This window comes from Acipenser ruthenus, chromosome 14 (assembly GCF_902713425.1).
Source record: "Acipenser ruthenus chromosome 14, fAciRut3.2 maternal haplotype, whole genome shotgun sequence".
Lineage (NCBI taxonomy): Eukaryota > Metazoa > Chordata > Actinopteri > Acipenseriformes > Acipenseridae > Acipenser > Acipenser ruthenus.
Genome location: NC_081202.1, coordinates 23457740 through 23463739, shown reverse-complemented (window position 1 = coordinate 23463739; position 6000 = coordinate 23457740). Strand labels below are relative to the sequence as shown.

General features: G+C 37.1%; 1 protein-coding gene across 2 annotated transcripts in view; it reads left to right on the top strand.

Moving 5' to 3' along the window:
• Positions 1-685: 685 nt before the first annotated feature.
• LOC117419822 (transcription factor SOX-5-like) overlaps positions 686-6000 on the top strand; it is a 231395-nt gene continuing 226080 nt past the window's right edge. For both annotated transcript variants that reach the window (XM_058986152.1, XM_058986153.1), the window contains exons 1-2: positions 686-841; positions 956-1095. The gene's annotated coding sequence lies outside the window, so the exon portion shown is untranslated. The remainder of the gene's footprint in view (positions 842-955; positions 1096-6000) is intronic.

The following is a 6000-nucleotide window of genomic DNA, read 5'->3' as shown; positions in this document are numbered from 1 at the left end:
GAGAGACAGAAAATCAGACTAAGCCATGTGCGTTCTCCCTTCTCCAGATTAGCTGCGTAATATACAGCAGAACGATAGGGATCAGGAATTGAGGATACAGTACATACTTTCCATTGATGCTTCTGGAAATTCAACAGCTGCGACCCTATTTTATATATGTTAAGTGATTACGTTAATTTTATAGGCAGGCTGTTTAAATGCTTAATATTCTTAATAGTGAAATCACTTTACCTTACCGCTAATTTAAGGAGTTTAAAAAACTGATAAGGAAATAAGGATCTGGACTGACAGAACGGTTATTGCACTTGACATTAAAAGCTTTGTATTGTATATACACGTGTAAATACAATACCTAGGTGATTGCCTCTTTGAACAGCCCTTCTAGATTATTAGGGGCTATTTTAAGAGAAAGTTTGAGAGCATCAAAGGACGATGACAAATGAATAATCAGGTGGTCCCCATTGGACTTTAAGGACTGACCCTTGGTCACACTACTTATTTATGTCACTTCAGTCTTCTGCTCCCGTCAAAAACTAAGAAAAGTCTCTGATGTTCCGGTACAGGAGCACGTATACAGGGCTCTTAAAACGAGATTGTATAGCGATTCAATGAGATCTGTGAACTCTAATTTCTAAAACAGAAACGGACCTTGTTTAACTGTGCACTGTGGCATGCTATTGCATTTGCCTTTTATACAGTACATGACATTACAGAACTGTGTCATTATTGACAAGAAAAATTATCTTAACTCGGTGCACACACGAAGGTCCAAGGAAGGGAACGTGGTATTTTTCAGAGGATTGAAAGATAACTAAATTAAGTCTGCAGACTGCGTGCTAAGGTAAATGGTATCCAGAAAGGTTTTTTTAAAAAATTATTATTCTCTCCTCCCCCATTGTTTCCAGTCGCTTTGCCTTTCTGTTATTTGCTCTCACATTGTTGTTTGTCTCTGAAGCCGCCTGATGACCAGCAAAGGGATTTCACCTCGTCCTTGAAGAGCGACAGAACAACAACACAAAACTAAAAACAAACACACCGATCTTTTCTCTCGTTTTGTATTGCTTGTTTTCCTATGCACCCCGTGGAGGAGACAAGGTAAGTGTCTGAAAACATTTGAACTTGTCATTATTAAAATAATTATACGATTAAAGCATGACTTTACGTGAACATTTTCACTCTGCTTGTGCTATACTGGAAAAATGACTGAGATTTATCTGCCCAGTGTCAGCCAGTACCTTTGCAAACAAAGCTTCTTGTCAGATTCTGAACTCTTAATACCCATCTGGGATTTTCAAGACCCTGCCGATAAATCAGTGGCTTCAAAGGGATGGCGGAGCTATTTCATGACATGACAAGATGTGTTTGAAAGGCAGACTTCTTTAATGAGGGACTACAGCGATGAAAGTTACGTTACATTCTTTTTATATGTAGATGTAACACAGGCACTTTCTCTAAATACGCTGCATGCTTGGTATATGCTATTGTCAATTAGCATGCTAGGGAGTCCTACACATAAGTATTAAAGTGCGCATTGTTTAAACAAACATTTGCCTTGCGTGATTACTGTACTGTATCCGGTACTATAAAATAATTATTTACTTTATACTTAATAAAACAAATCACAGGCACAGCAAAATGCATTTATACATTATCACATTTTATTTGAAAATGTTTAGTTGTGCTGCAATATTGTTTGAAACAAGAAGATAATTATAAATGTGCTTATATATGTTTATTTTATAATAAGTTTGACAACAACGGGATGTTTAACGTTATAAACACGCACCATGTGCACTGTCAAACTCACTGTCTAACTGAACAAAATTATTTATCCCAGTCGTATGTTCCCATGGCTAGGTTGCTGTTTAAGTTAACTTTTATTGTTTAATTTAAAATGCTTGAAACATAGTAATCTAATAAACACATACTAAACTGTTGAAAATTCTTTCCTAACACATAATGTACCCTAGTCAAATGTTTGGTTGTATGAGCAGTCAATGCAACTTTACCTAGGGAAAAAGTTGAGTCTCATTTAAAAGCAAATAACAGTAACAATACAACAATGTGCGTGTACAGAATAGTCCTTGTTTAAACATGCTGAATGATTTAGGAAAACATTGTGACAGCTAAGATCAGGTGACTTTCTCTTAGGAATCAAAGACAAATGAATGCTATTATAAATAGTGTGCAATGCATTTTGCTGAATATATTATTGTATAATGCATATTATATACAGTTGATTACAATTCTGGTGTAATTTAGATTTCAAACAATTCGTTCTATTAAATGGTCCTTTCCATGCCATGTATTGTTTCATGATATTCTTTTCATTAATTTTCTTTTGAACATGACAGATATGTACTATTTAAGCTTGTACCTAGTATTGAGACTTAGCTATTGGACACGTGCAGTTATATTAGAAATATGTAGTATTTTAGTCTTTATGAAGGCTCTTATTTGATGGCATTCATTTTGGTCGTCTGGGTATCTTACTTGTGATTTACAGCGTGGGTGTGAGAGGTATTGTTGTATACAAGTTGTTGTATTTAAAAAAAAAAAAAAAAAAAAAACCTGAAATGGCTTTGTCAAGTTCCGACTTTTGTTTTGTTGCTAATAATAGAGGAGAAAATGCCATGTATTTGGGAATAAGAATATGAGAAGGAATAATAGAGCAGAACATGATATAATTAGTTAGTTTTGACTCGTTTATGTTAATTTCACATCACAACAGGGTACGTATACTTTTTTCAAGTTCAAATTCAAACTAAAACCAGTAACATCCACCTTACAACATATGTTTATAGTTCCAGCAATCCATAGCATTTTGTTATTCCTCTGGAATAATAATTAAAAAAAAAAAACAGTTTATCGCTTTCTTTAATTTCTTGAGGAAATCGCATAACAAGCACAGTGTATCCCATCCTGTGGGAAGAACACACTGCACACATGGATAAGTAGCACAGTTAAAATCCATCCAGTTAGGCTGCTCAGATGCCTCTGAAGTCACATGCAAGAGTTACAAATTCCTGCTGCTATGTCTTCTGCTGAGCATGTTTGGCTTTCCATTATCTCCAAACATGCACATTTGTTCGAAAATGTTTACATCTAAACAGTAGGAGAAGGCTTTATCCAGGGTATTTATTCTGATGAAAGCCGCAATAGATACCAGCTTTTGGAAGGTTTCTAGAGCAACATTGATTCAGCTGGAGTTTACAGCTTCTACTCTTAGGGCAAATTAAAGTGGGTGTTGATCGCAGGACAGGAACCTGTAAACAAATTCCATGCATGTGGCCACTTGTTGGGTCATAGTTTCAATTATACAGCATTATTCTTGCTGTGCGTGTTTAATAGAAGCTGAAAGCAACACCCACAATATGCTTGCAGGCCAAAAATGCTTTGTGAATTTTGACACTGCTTGATAGTATTTGCCAAAATGTATGAATTATAAGTCTAATGGATTTAAGAGGCTTGTCCTAACATTGTCTCATCTTTCCTGAAAGCTAAAGCAGGCTTACAATAATGTAGAAGTGTGAGGCCAGAGTTTTTTTTTTTCAAGGATTTCATTAACTCCATGTAAGCCAATGATTGTTAACAAATTGAAATAGTCTATAAAGAGTGATGCTTTTATGTATGCAACATATGTACTGTACACCCAAATGACAAAATACCACAGTATAAAGTATTGCCAAAAAACATGTAGTACTAAATAACATTTTAGTACTATATGGTTTTTGGCATTACTTTATTTTGTAGTATTTGTATTTGATTCTGTGTCAGTGTGGAATAGGATTTAAAAAAAAAAAAAAAATATATATATATATAAATAAATAACAATCCGATCGTATGTGGAAAATAAAGTACTCCAACAACTTTTGAAATGAAAACAGGACAGGTGCCTGTATATTTATTTTCTTCACAAAACAAACAAACAAAACAAAACCTTAATTCCCTTCGGAGTACTGCCTATACTTTTGCAAGAATCTAACTATAACCGGGCGGCAAGTCTGTTTACCGGTAATCAAAATACTTTATTTGCTCACACCCAATAACCCACCTGAGGTTCATTTATATCTCCCCCAAGATCAGAGTGATCGGCATTTCCCATTATCTTTAATTAGTCAGTGTATTATTCAATTTAGGAGGTCTTTACTAAGATGGCCCCCAATTGCCTTCAGTCACAGTAACATGGAGTGTCCTACCCTAACCCCAGGGTCCTAAAGCCCCCATATTTCTGTTAGGATAGTACACTCCCATACATACCCTCCCCCTTTGCACGATCCTGTGGGGTCAGGCATACAGACTCTCTGCAACTGGTGGAAACCTAGACAGAAAATCTGCATTTATGTGATCCTTGCCTTTCCTGTACTTTACCTCACAACAGTAAGATTGTAAAGCCAGAAACCAGCATGTAATTATAGGGTCTTTTTGGCAGTGTAACCATTGTAATGGTGCATGATCTGTGACCAAGGTAAACTTCCTCCCCCATAAATAATGCCTTAGGGCTTCTATCGCCCACTTTACGGCCAGACACTGGACAACAGCTTCCTGATACACAATGGGATGTTCTTTCCCCTCCTGCAATTGAGACAGTACTGCCCCCAAACCCACCTCTGATGCATCGGTCTGTACAATAAATGGACTTTCAAAATCTGGGCTTACTAGTACTGGATCTGAACATATATCTGTTTTTAAGTCCATAAACGCTGAACCTCTTGTTAATTCTGTCAGCGGTACAGCTCTGGTGGCCAAATCGTTAATACATCTGCGCTAATATCCTATTAAACCTAAGAATGATCTGACTTGTTTTTTGTTAACTGGGCAACTGCAGGACATAATAGCTGCCACTGTTTTGTGGTTTTATCAAACCATTGCCCAGGGTAAACCCCAAATAGTTTCTTGCCGGGCAAATGCACATTTTTTTGTTAGCAGTTAACGCCGCCTTCCTTAAGGATTTTAGCACAGCTTCCACTTTGCCTACATAAGACTCCTAGTCAACACTGAAGATGACGACATCATCTAGATAGGCAGCCGCATAAGGTTCATGTAGCCTAAGTATCTGATTCATGAGCCTTTGAAAAGTTAGCTGGTGTGCCATGTAGCCCAAACGGCAGAACCGTGAACTGAAACAAGCCTGAGGGTGTTGAAAACGCTGTCTTTTCTTTAAAGGATGGTGACAAGGGGACCTGCCAATAACCTTTGGTTAGATCCAATGTTGTAATAAACTTGGCTTTGCCCAATTTCTCCAATAACTCATCAGCCCTCGGCATCGGGTATGCATCAAATTTAATTATTTCATTTACTTTTTGAAAATCAATACAAAACCTCATCGACCTGTCAGATTTTGGAACCATTACGACTGGGCTGCACCAGCCACTTTTCGATTCCCGTCTCACTCCTAATTCCAACATTTTACTTTTACTTCACTGGCTATGTCGACTCTCTTTGACTCAGGAACCCTGTAAGGCTTTCTATTTACCGTAATCCCTGGTGGGGTTATAATGTGATGTTCGAGTATGTCAGTTTACCCGGATGATCAGAAAATACAACTCGATTATGTTCAATCATATTTTCTACCGCTATTTTCTATTCTTTTGACAACGGCTCCCCAATTTTGTTATTACCCTCCCTTGTGCTGTATGTGTTCTCCAACTCCACCTCCATTCTCTCTACTCTATCATGCCGAACAAATTATCACTTTCTTTCCAGGGTTTTAATAAATTAATGTGAAAGATTTGGTATGACTGTCGTTTCCCTGGCTGGAAAACCTTGTAATTGACTTCATTTATTTTTTCTATTACATGGAAGGGGCCTTGCCATTTTGCTAAAAATGTGTGCACATGGGAAGATAACAACACAATCACTTTGTCTCCAATGGCAAACTCTCTGGTCTGAGCCCCGTCATTAGAATTTTTCTTTTGAGTTTCCTGTGCTTTCACCAAATTTTCGGCTACCACAATTAAGTTTCGCCAGTCTGTTTCTCATTTTTAAAATGTAACTCAC